Here is a 13317-nt window from a genome sequence, read left to right on the forward strand (position 1 = left end):
GTTGAGTCCCCAGAGGATTGACTGTCACTACTCCCAGGACTCTAGTGGTAGTCGTGTAGATCTGACTGCTCTCCTAAACATTAGCTTACATAAAGACCTGTAGGTCCAACTAAATCTTTAGTTAAGACATTTACTCAAATGGCATCACAAGGACAGTAATTACAAAGCATTTCCCCCAAAATATCAGGGAGCATACTCTCCCATAATCTCACCCAAAGTACAGGAGAGGAAAATATTGGACACAAACTTAAAGTACAACGGCAGTGAGACCCGTGTGTCAACTCCAGGTAAGGCCTTGATATCCCTTCTCTTTACAGAAGGATCTCTTGAAGTTTGCAGGGAACAGAGTCTCCTGTCTCCTGTGGACCAACACAGTTGGGCCTGTGCCTCCTAGGGTACGGTATCTCTGCTGGATGGGCAGCCAAGTAGGTCTTTCAACGGCTATGCTGACTCCTCACCAAACTTCTCAGGACATGGTATCTTTGCTAAACTGGTTGATCCTCTGATCTCTTAGAGATGCTTTCCAATTGACATCTGCAGTCACTTTTCCACAAATTTTCAGCAAATTCCTCTTCATTATAAATTTTTTCCTCTCCTACTCCTTCCACCTTCTAGTTATCCCTGAAACTTGACTCCCCCTGTGATGACACAGTCACCCTGATATCCCTTTCCAGTACTGGCTATACCTTCACTCATTCCCCTCAGCTCACTGGTCAAGGGGGAGGAGTTGTACCTCCTTGTTCCTCTTTGCCACTTTTAGATTCTCTCTCTTCTTTGATTACTTAGTAATCTTTTCTCCTCCAAGGTTCACGATATTCATCTCTAGCACCCAATCAAAATTCTGGTAGCTATTGTCTGCAGACCCCCAGGTCACTTCCTTTCCTTCCTCAGTGAGTTCAGTATATAGTTTACAGTTTTTCTCTCCTCCCTAATTCCTACCTTCTCACTAGGGGACTTCAACATACATATTTACTCTCCCTCAAAAACCCTAACCACTCAGTTTCTCAAGTTATTCACTCTCATGAGCTACTTCTCTACCCCACTTCAGCCACACACAAAGATGGTTATGCCTTTGATTGTACCATCACCCACAAATGGACCACTTCCATATTTAAGAACTCTGAAATTCCCTTATCCAATCATAATCTGTTGATTTTTTACCTCTCTTTGACTTCCTTTACCAAACCTACCTTGTAACCACTAAACTCCCAACTCTTCAGTTCTCTTTTAGACCCTCTCCTTTGAAGTAAACACTTTCTTATCTTTTTCCCATCTTGACCCTTTGATGAACCCATTTAACTCTACACTGTCCTCTTTTGAATTCCTAGCTGTAGGGATGGTGGTGTTAAATGAAGGTTTTTGAAGATGGAAGGAGACATGTGAATGTTTGTACGTAATAGAGAAGCTGCCTGTAGATCATGAGAGATTGAAAATAAGTGAAAGAGTGGGAGTGACAGAGGGGGAAATCTGTTGGAGGAAATGGGTTAGATAGAATAGGACCATTTGAGCAAGCAGAGGGGTTAATCTTGGTAAGGAGTAGGACCGCTTTATCATGTGAGATAGGAGTGAAGAAGAAAGTGGCAAAAGTCCAATGAATATCAGATGAAAAAAGGGGAGAAAGAGCTCAAAGTCAATTACCTCAAATATTTTTCTGAAAAACATGAGGTAAGGTTCTCAGCTGAGAGGGTGAAAGGACGGGGAATCATGAGAGGCTTGAGGAGGAATGAAAAGGTTTGAAAGAGCTGCTAGTGGAGAGTGGGGTAGTGAGATGAAAAAAGAGTATGGGAGGGCCACGAGGTGGATGGGAGGACATGCTGTTCCATGGAGTCAAAACCAAGGAGAATTGTTGAATGAAAATGGAGAATTATTTAGAGAGTTCTGAGCCTTCTATAAAGGAAGGTGTTAAGAAGAGACAGTGCTAGGTCTTTTTTCCATTGATTCTTTTGATATAAAGACCTTTTGTTCTTCTGGATGAATTTTGTTATTATTTTTTTCTTGGTTTATGAAGTAATTCTTTGGTAGTTTCATTGGTACAGTACTAAATAAGTAAATTAACTTAGGTAATCTTTTCATTTTTATTATATTGGTTTTGCCTATTCATGAGCAGTTATTTCTCTGATTATTTAGATGTCTTTATTTATATGACAAGTGTGTTATTATTGTGTTCATATAGTTCTTGTGTGTGTCTTGGCAGGCAGACAGTATTTTATACTGTCCATAGTTATTTTAAATAGAATTTCTCTTTTTATCTCTTCATGCTGGGTTTTCTTGGTCATATACAGAAGTGCTGATGATTTTTGTGGGTTTATTTCATACCCTGAAACTTTGCTGATGTTGTTAATTGTTTCATTTATTTTTTAGTTGACTCTAAGGTTCTTTATATAAACTATTATACCATCTGCAAAAAGTGATAGTTTTTCCACCTTCTTCCTATGCTTATCTTTTCCATTTCTTTTTCTTGTCTTATTGCTATAGCTAGAATTTCTAGTACTGTATTGAGTAATAATTGTAATAATGGACATCTACAAGGTGGTTTTATAAGGGAAAGAGTGTTAGTGGATGAACATGAAGGACTTCATGAAGAAGTAGGTCTTTGAACTAAACTTTGAAGGAAACCTCCCAGGACCTAACTTTTTCATCCTGTGTGTGTCTGGAGGCAGAACAGAGGATAACACATATTGGTTGGTTGGTGTCCAGTGTGTTTCACTGGTATCCATGAAATGTCACGAGGTTGAAAGTTTGACCACAAGACCACAAGACATTGGGTGGACCATCCATTGAAAATTTGTCAGAGCACATGGACATGAAACAATAAACCATGAGAAGTTATGAATGTGTTTGAATCTGCTCCCCAACAATGACATTAATGACCCATGGAAGCATGAATGTGCTTGTACACAACTTATTCATATCTTATGCTTGTAAATTTTCTTTTTCTTGACTGTGTTCAAAACTTGATATTATTAGCCAATTAAAGACATAAAAGAAAACTCAGTCTCCTGTTGCATACACTTTTATTCGTATGAAGTCTCCACATACCTGCATGGCAGCAGATTTTAGCCTGTTTTATTTTTGGCTTTGTTTTGCTTAATTTTTAAAAAACTTAAATACATAATAAGAAAAGAGAAAGAAATATATTATAAACTTAAATATTAAAATCAAATACAAATAAGAAGAAAGCATTGTCATCTACACAGCAGAACTTAAGAGAGGATTTAATATATATAGCAATAAATTTCCATTTCAAGAAAGCCTATATAATAAATACTAATCATTGTGTTCAGAGCTATCAGTCTTTTCTTTGCTTCTTTGTAAGTTTTCTTTTGTTCTCTGCAGTGCTATTTTTACTTTGTTCTTTTCCCCTCCTTCCTCCCTCCCTTCCCCAAGAAGGTACAGTCAATCACAGGTATATTTATATAATATATACACACATACACATTCATATACACACATATACTATACATATATGCATATATATGTAATATGTGCACATGCATACTTATATACAGATACAAATATACACTATATACACACAAAGATATATAAACATATATACAAATACGTACACATACATATACTTAGATATCTATAATCATACTCATATGTAGACATATACAATCATATGCATCTATGCAAGACTGTATTCTACTTATTTGCCCTCTGTTTCTCCAAGAGTTGATAAGCTCTTCCTTCATAAGTTTGAGTCTTTCCATATTTTTCTAAGTTTAACAACTGGGCATTTCCTACATACACCACAGCAATATTCTAATCATATACTGTCTAGTTATTTTACATAGTCTAAAATTATTGATTAATATGGCAGACATATAGTGTAGTTTCCCTATTTTTCTCTTATGATATCTATTTTAGCTGAGCTTTGTCAGATCATGATTACTATCCTTGCTTTTTTTCCCTAATATTTATTTTATGTTTATGTGTATCTCTTATTTCTTATCGCTCCTGACCCCTCCACTTTACTTTTATTGCCTACCTTGACCTCCTATTACTTAACCTACCCTCCCCACCTCAGGATTCCTCCCTCATCCTTCTATTCCTGATATCCTTCCCTTTATCTTAATCCCTCACCCTCCCCTTTAGAAATTCTTCCCTTACCCTTTCCCCCCCTCCCTATCCCCTTAGACTTTTATTTCTTTCTGAATTTAGAAGACTTTTATACCCTTCTACCCTCTTAAACTCATTCACCATGAAAGTAGGATTCCAGAACAACCAGCCCACCTCCCTCATCTAATTCCTCTGTGTCAGTTCTTCCTCTCAGATCTTATTTGTCCTCATAAAATAATTACCCTTTTTACCTGTTCCTAAATGGATTTACTTTTTAAAGTCATATCATTATCAGGCCTACCCCAATCTTTCTAATGAACTACTCAATAACTAATAAGAATCTTAGACATATGTTCTACATTTCCTCCTATAAAAGGAAGCAGTCTGTCCTTATTGAGTCTGTTGCAATTAGTCTTTGATATGTACCTAATATTTCTCTTGGATCTTCTATGTCAAATCTTCTATTAAGTTCAGGGTCTTTTTTTTTTTAAACAAAATCCTGAACATCTGACAATTCATTAAATGTTCATTTTTTTTTTCATTCAAGATTATGCTTAACTTTGCTGGGTATGATATTTTCAATCTCTTTCGCTCTTCAATATATAGTGTTCCAAGACTTGCAGTCTTTTAGTGTAGCTGTTGGTAGGTCTTGTGTGATTTTAATTGTGACAGCACCATTTGTAAATTGCTTTTTTTCCTTGTTACTTGTAATATTTTATCCTTGAGCTGGGGGGTTTGGAATTTGTAAGTTTTCCTGATAGAATCTCTTTCAGGTAGTCATTAGTGGATTTTTTTTTCTATTTCTACTTTCCCCTCTTGTTCTAATGCTTCAGGACAATTTTCTTTCATTAATTCTTGTATTATTGTATCAAAAAAATTTTTTGACAGTAGCTTTCAGGTAGCCTGATTATTCTTATATTTTTTCTTCTTTATCTGTTCTCCAGATCAGTTGTTTTTCTTATATTTTATATTCTCTTCTATTTTTTTCATTCTTTATATTTTGTTTTATTATTTCTTGGTCTCTTATAACTTCACTGGCTTCACCTTGCCCAATTCTAATTATCAAAGAGTCATTTTCTTCCTTAATATTGTGGATATCAGGGGTGGAGCCAAGATGGCCAAGTAATAGCAGGCACTTTCTAGAGCACTGCCCCCAAGCCCAGCCAAATACCTGTAAAAATGGCTCTAAATAAATTCTGGAGCTGCATAGCCCATAGAATGAGAGAGTGAAGCAAATTTCTGGCCCAAGACAGCCTAGAAGGTCTTTGGAAAGTCTCTACTGTACCTCACAGGGGGCAAGGCACAGTCCAGCATGGGCCAGTACAGGCAGGACCTGAGCAGACCTTGGGGAGACTAAATCTCTTGCACCTGTGGCAGTTTCCAGACTTCAGGACCCCAAAATGCTGAGGATAAATTGGAAAGTCAGTGGAAAAAGCCTGTGGGGCCAGTGTGGGAGAGGGAGTGGTCTGGCCTCAGCCCCAGGGCAGCAGAAGGGGAAGGGGGGGGGGGGAGGAACCTGCAGCAGGCACCACAGCAGCAGGGGCAGAAATAGCAACTGTTTCAGGAGCTCTAGGCCCACAGATTGTGGGGGAATCAAGCAGACGACAGTACACCACCTACCCGCACTGGAAGCCTTGACAAAGAGCTCAAAAGTCCAGTAAATGGCTGGCGAAATGAGCAAAAACCGAAAAAAGAATCAGACTACAGAATCTTACTTTCATGACAAGGAAGACCAAAAAATGCAAAGAGAAGACAAAGTCAAAGCTCCTCCATCCAAAGCCTCCAAGAAAAATATGAATTGGGGGGGGGGGGGGGCGGAGCCAAGATGGCGAAGTAGAAAGACGCACATACACATAGCTCTGAACCCACAAACCACAGAACGGCAGAGGGGACTAACCCAGGGCGAATTCTGCACCCAGAGACCACAGAATATTGGAGCGAGGGAGATTTCTGTTCCGGAGAGACCTGCAAACCTCTCGCAAAAGGTCCGTCGCCCTGCAGACACGGTGCCCAGCCCGGACCTGCAGCGGCGACGGCGGCCGCGGCTCCGAGAGACAAAGTTCTCTCCTGGCTCTATTTTCCAGGTCAGTTGTTTTTCCAATGAGATATTTCACATTATCTTCCATTTTTTCATTCTTTTGGTTTTGTTTTGTGATTTCTTGGTTTCTCATAAAGTCATTAGCCTCCATCTGTTCCATTCTAATTTTGAAAGAACTATTTTCTTCAGTGAGCTTTTGAATCTCCTTTTCCATTTGGCTAATTCTGCTTTTGAAAGCATTCTTCTCCTCATTGGCTTTTTGAACCTCTTTTGCCAATTGAGTTAGGCTAGTTTTCAAGGTGTTATTTTCTTCAACATTTTTTTGGGTCTCCTTTAGCAGTGAGCTGATTTGCTGTTCATGCTTTGACTTCATGTCTCTCATTTCTCTTCCCAGCTTTTCCTCCACCTCTCTAACTTGATTTTCAAATTTCTTTTTGAGCTCTTCCATGGCCTGTGCCCATTGAGTGGGCTGGGACACAGAAGCCTTGATTTCTGTGTCTTTGCCTGATGGTAAGCATTGTTCTTCCTCATCAGAAAGGAAGGGAGGAAATGCCTGTTCACCAAGAAAGTAACCTTCTATAGTCTTATTTCTTTTCCCTTTTCTGGGCATTTTCCCAGCCAGTGACTTGACCTCTGAATATTTTCCTCACACCCACCTCACCTCCTGATCCTCCCAGCCAGTGTTTGGGGTCTGAGATTCAAATACTGCTTCCAGCCTCAGGGCTTTGGGCGGGGGCAGGGCTGCTATTCAGTGTGAGATTAAATTCAGATGCTCAGGTGAGGGCAGGGCTGCCTCTCAGTCTCAGTTCCCTCAGGGAGTTTATGCACAGACCTTCAACAATGGATCCAGGCTCCTGCCTGCTTGGGGAGCCCTGGTCTGCCGCTGCCCCTCAGCTTCTGTCTCCCGAGGGGGCCCGAGCCATGGGGGCACCCCACTCCCCTCTCGACCCGCCAAAGGGACTCTCTCACAGACCCCCGTCACCTGTGGGTGGAGGTACTTGTGCGGCCGCTGGAGATCCCGTCCCTGAAGCCCGCTCGGATCTTTTCCTCTCTGTGCTGCGGCCGGGCTGTACTCAGCTCCCAGTCCCGGCGCCCAGTCCGCGGCACGAAGGACCTTTTACGAGAGGTTTGCAGGTCTCTCCGGAACAGAAATCTCCCTCGCTCCAATGTTCTGTGGCCTCTGGGTGCAGAATTCGCCGTGAGTTACTTCTTTGTAGTTGTTCTATGGGTTGTGGGTTCGGAGCTATGTGTATGTGCGTCTTTCTACTACGCCATCTTGGCTCCGCCCCCCCGAGAGACAAAGTTCTGAGAGGGATCCGGAGGCGGGATCTTCAGCAGCTTCATGGGCCCCCCACCAACAGGTGACTGATGGGGGTAGGTGAGAGAGTCTCTTTGGCGGGTTGAGAGGGGAGTGAGGTGCCCCCATGGCTCGGGACCCCCCGGGAGGTGGGGGCTGAGAGGCGGCTGCGGACAGCGGCTCCCCAAATGGACGGGAGCCTGGATCCATTGTGGAAGGTCTGTGCATAAACCTCCTGAGGGAATTGAGCCAGAGAGGCGGCCCTGCCCCTGACCTCAGCACCTGAGCCTAATTTAACACTGAATAAACAGCCCTGCCCCCGCCAAAAATCCTAAGGCGGGAAGCAGCATCTGAATCTCAGTCCCCAAACGCTGGCTGGGAGGACCAGGAGGCGAGGTGGGTGTGAGGAGAACATTCAGAGGTCAGGCCACTAGGTGGAGACAATGCCAAGAAAAGGGAAAAGAAATAAAACTATTGAAGGGTACTTTATTGGAGAAAAAAAACTTCCTCCCTTCCTTTCTGATGGGGAGGGACAATGCTTGCCATCAGGCAAAGACACAGAAATCGAGGATCCTGTGTCCCAGCCCACCCAATGGGCTCGGGCCATGGAAGAGCTCAAGAGGAATTTTGAAAATCAAGTTAGAGAGATGGAGGAAAGACTGGGAAGGGAAATGAGAGGGATAAGGGAGAAGCATGAAAAACAGATCAGCTCCCTGCTAAAGGAGAACCAAAAAAATCTTGAAGAAATTGGCACCTTGAGAACTAGCCTAACTCAGCTGGCAAGGGAGGTGCAAGGGGCCAATGAGGAGAAGAATGCTTTCAAAAGCAGAATTAACCAAATGGAAAAGGAGATTCAAAAGCTTACTGAAGAAAATAGATCTCTCAAATCTGGAATGGTACAGATGGAAGCTTTGGACTTTTCGAGAAAGACAGATATCTCAGAACATACCGCGCAGATTCGAAAAATGGAAGATAATGTGAAATATCTTATTGGAAAAACAACTGACCTGGAAAATAGAATCAGGAGAGACAATGTAAAAATTCTGGGACTACCTGAAAACCATGATCAAAAGAAGAGCCTAGACATCATCCTCCATGAAATTATCAAGGAAAACTGCCCTGAGATTCTAGAACCAGAAGGCAAAATAAATATTCAAGGAATCCGCAGAACACTGCATGAAAGAGATCCAAAAAGAGAAACTCCTAGGAGCATTGTGGCCAAATTCCAGAATTCCCAGGTGAAGGAGAAAATATTGCAAGCAGCTAGAGAGAAACAATTCAAGTATTGTGGAAATACAATCAGGATAGTACAAGATCTGGCACCCTCTACATTGAGGGACAGAAGGGAATGGAATAGGATATTCCAGAAGTCAAAGGAACTAGGACAGAAGCCAAGAATCACCTACCCAGCAAAACTGAGTATAATACTTCAGGAGAAAAAATGGTCTTTCAATGAAATAGAAGACTTTCAAATTTTCCTGATGAAAAGACCAGAGCTGGAAAGAAAATTTGACTTTCTAACACAAGAATGAAGAGAACCATAAAAAGGCGAATATCAAAGAGAAATCATAAGGGACTTACTAAAATTGAACTGTTTACATTCCTACATGGAAAGACAATATTAATAACTCTTGAAACATTTCAGTATCTGAGCACTGGGTGGGAGTACACACACACACACATGCACACACGCACACATACATAGAGACAGAGTGCACAGAGTGAATCGAAGAGGATGGGATCATATACTAAAAAAAAAAAAAAAAAAAGAAAAATATGAATTGGCCTTAGCCATGGAAGAGCTAAAAAAGAATTTTGAAAATCAAGTAAGAGAAGTATAGCAAAAATTAGGAAGAGAAATGAGAGCAATGCAAGAAAAGTATGAAAAATGAGTCAACTGCTTGTTAAAGGAGACCCAAAAAATGCTGAAGAAATAAATAGACTAACCCAAATGACAAAAGAGATCCAAAAAGCCAATGAAGAGAAGAATGTCCTAAAAAGCAGAATTGGTGATATGGAAAAGGAAGTCACTGAAGAAAATAATTCCTTAAAGATTAGATTGGAGCAGATGGAAGCTAATGACTTTATGAAAAATCAAGAAATTATAAAACAAAACCAAAGAAATGAAAATATAGCAGATAATGTAAAATATCGCATTGGAAAAACAACTGACCTGGAAAACAGATCTAGGAGAGACAATTTAAAAATTATGAGACTATCTGAAAGCCATGATCAAAAAAGAGCCTAGAAATTATCTCTCAAGAAATTATCAAGGAAAACTGCCCTGATATTTTAGAAATAGAGGGTAAAATAAATATTGAAACAATCCACCAGTCACCTCCTGAAAGAGATCCAAAAAGAAAAACTCCTAGGAATATTGTAGCCAAATTCCAGAGCTCCCAGGTCAAGGAGAAAATATTACAAGCAGCCAGAAAGAAACAATTTGAGTGTTGTGGAAATACAATCAGGATAGCATAAAATCTAGCAGCTTCTACATTAAGGAATGGCAGGGAATATGATATTCCAGAAGTCAAAGGAACTAAAATTAAGATCAACAATCACCTACCCAGTAAAACTGAGTATACGGGGAAAAAATGGTCATTCAATGAAATAGAGGACTTTCAAGCATTCTTGATGAAAAGACAAGAGCTGAATAGAAAATTTGACTTTCAAACATAAGAATCAAGAGAAGCATGAAAAGGTAAACAGGAAAGAGAAATCACAAGGGATTTACTAAAGTTGAACTGTTTACATTCCTAGATGGAAAGATAATATTTATAACTCTTGAGACTTTTCTCAGTACTAGGGTACTTGGAGGAATTATATACATATAGACAGAGGGCACAGGGTGAGTTGAATAGGAAGGGATGATATCTGAAAAAATAAAATTTAGGGGTGAGAGAGGAATATATTGGGAGGAGAAAGGTAAAAATAGAATGGGGCAAATTATCTCTCACATAAAATAGGCAAGAAAAAGCTTTTTCAATGGAAGGAAAGAGAGGGAAAATGAGAGGGAAAAATGAAACTTACTCTCATCACATTTGGCTTAAAGAGGGAATAACATGCATATTCTTACACTACAGGAAAGTAGGGGAGAAGGGGATAAGCAGGGGGGTGGGGGATGATAGAAGGGAGGGCAAAGGAGAGGAGGGAGTAATTAGAAATAAATACTTTTGAGGAGGGATAGGATCAAAAGAGAGAATAGAGTAAATATGGGCCAGGATAGGATGGAGGGAAATATAGTCTTCCACAACATGACTTTTATGGAAATTTTTGCATAACTACACATGTATAACATATATTGAATTGCTTGCCTTCACAGTGGGGAAGGGTGGGGAGAGAGGAAGGGAAAGAAGTTGGAACTCAAAATTTTAAAAATGAATGTTAAAAATTGTTTTTACAGGAGGAGCCAAGATGGTGGGGTAGAAAGATACACATATGCTAGCTCTGAACCCACAGCCCATAAAATACCTCTAAAGAAGAACCCCCCAACAAATTCTGGAACAGCAGAAGCCACAAAACAACAGAGTGAAGGAGATTTCTGTTCCAGAGAGCCCTGAAAAACTGACCCGAAAGATCCATCGTGCACTGGACTTGGAGTGGAGCCCAGCCCTGCCTTGGCCACGTGGCACCAAGAGGAGCAGATCCAAGCAGGCTTCAGGGACAGAATCTCCAGCAGCTGCACAGGTCTCTCCATCCATGGGCACTAAAGGTCAGTGAGAGAGTCTCTTTGGCTGGCTGAGAGGGGAGCAGGGTGTTCCCATAACTCAGGCCCCCTTGGGAGGCAGCAGCGGAGGCAGCAGTGGACAAGGGCTCCCAAAGCAGGCAGGAGCTCAGATCCACTGTTGAAGGTCTCCCCATAAACCCCTTGAGGGAACTGGGCCCCTTGTGGCAGCCCTGCCCCTGCCTAAAGCCCCTGAGGCTGAGAAGCAGCATTTGAATCTCAGCCCCTAAACGCTAGCTGGGCGGATCTGGAGGCATGGTGGGTGTGGAGAGGACACTCAGAAGTCAAGTAACTGGCTGGAAAAATGCCCAGAAAAGGGAAAAAAAATAAGACCATAGAAGGTTACTTTCTTGGTGAACAGGTGTCTCCTCCCATCCTTTCAGATGAGGAAAAACAATGCTTACCATCAGGGAAAGACATAGAAATCAAGGCTTCTGTATCCCAAACATCCAAAATAAATATTCAATGGGCTCAGGACATGGAAGAGCTCAAAAAGGATTTTGAAAATCAAGTTAGAGAGGTGGAGGAAAAACTGGGAAGAGAAATGAGAGACATGCAAGCAAAGTATGAACAGCAGGTTAGCACCCTGCTAAAGGAGACCCAAAAAAATGCTGAAGAAAATAACACCCTGAAAAATAGGCTAACTCAATTGGCAAAAGAGGTTCAAAAAGCCAGTGAGAAGAAGAATGCTTTCAAAAGCAGAATTAGCCAAATGGAAAAGGAGGTTCAAAATCTCACTGAAGAAAATAGTTCTTTCAAAATTAGAATGGAACAGATGGAGGCTAATGACTTTATGAGAAACCAAGAAATCACAAAACAAAACCAAAAGAATGAAAAAATGGAAGATAATGTGAAATATCTCATTGGAAAAACAACTGACCTGGAAAATAGATCCAGGAGAGACAATTTAAAAATTATGGGACTGCCTGAAAGCCATGATCAAAAAAAGAGCCTAGACATCATCTTTCATGAAATTATCAAGGAAAACTGCCCTGATATTCTAGAACCAGAGGGCAAAATAAGTATTCCAGGAATCCACAGATCACCGCCTGAAAGAGATCCAAAAAGAGAAACTCCTAGGAACATTGTGGCCAAATTCCAGAGTTCCCAGGTCAAGGAGAAAATATTGCAAGCAGCTAGAGAGAAACAATTCAAGTATTGTGGAAATACAATCAGGATAACACAAGATCTAGCAGCTTCTACATTAAGGGATCGAAGGGTGTGGAATAGGATATTCCAGAAGTCAAAGGAACTAGGACTAAAACCAAGAATCACCTACCCAGCAAAACTGAGTATAATACTTCAGGGGAAAAATTGGTCTTTCAATGAAATAGAGGACTTTCAAGTCTTCTTGATGAAAAGATCAGAGCTGAAAAGAAAATTTGACTTTCAAACACAAGAATGAAGAGAAGCATGAAAAGGTAAACAGCAAAGAGAAGTCATAAGGGACTTACAAAAGTTGAACTGTTTACATTCCTACATGGAAAGACAATATTTGTAACTCTTGAAACTATTCAGTATCTGGGTACTGGGTGGGATTACACGCACACACACATGCACACACATACACACACACACATAGAGACAAGAGTACACAGAGTGAATTGAAGAGGATAGGATCATATCTTAAAAAAAATGAAATCAAGCAGTGAGAGAGAAATATATTGGGAGGAGAAAGGGAGAAATGGAATGGGGCAAATTATCTCTCATAAAAGAGGCAAGCAAAAGACTTTTTAGGGGAGGGAAAAAGAGGGGAGGTGAGAGAAGAACATGAAGTTTACTCTCACCACATTCCACTAAAGGAAGGAATAAAATGCACACTCATTTTGGTATGAAAACCTATCTTACAATACAGGAAAGTGGGGGAGAAGGGGATAAGCAGGGTGGGGGGGATGATGGAAGGGAGGGCAATGGGAGGAGGGAGCAATTTGAAGTCAACACTCTTGGGGAAGGACAGGATCAAAAGAGAGAATAGAAGCAATGGGGGACAGGATAGGATGGAGGGAAACATAGTTAGTTTTACACAACATAACTATTATGGGAGTCATTTACAAAACTACACAGATATGACCTATATTGAATTGCTTGCCTTCCCAAAGGGAATGGGTAGGGAGGGAGAGATGAAGAGAAGTTGGAACTCAAAGTTTTAGTAACAACTGTTGAGTACTGTTCTTGCTACTAGGAAATAAGAAATAC

This window comes from Notamacropus eugenii, chromosome 2, assembly GCF_028372415.1.
Source record: "Notamacropus eugenii isolate mMacEug1 chromosome 2, mMacEug1.pri_v2, whole genome shotgun sequence".
NCBI lineage: Eukaryota > Metazoa > Chordata > Mammalia > Diprotodontia > Macropodidae > Notamacropus > Notamacropus eugenii.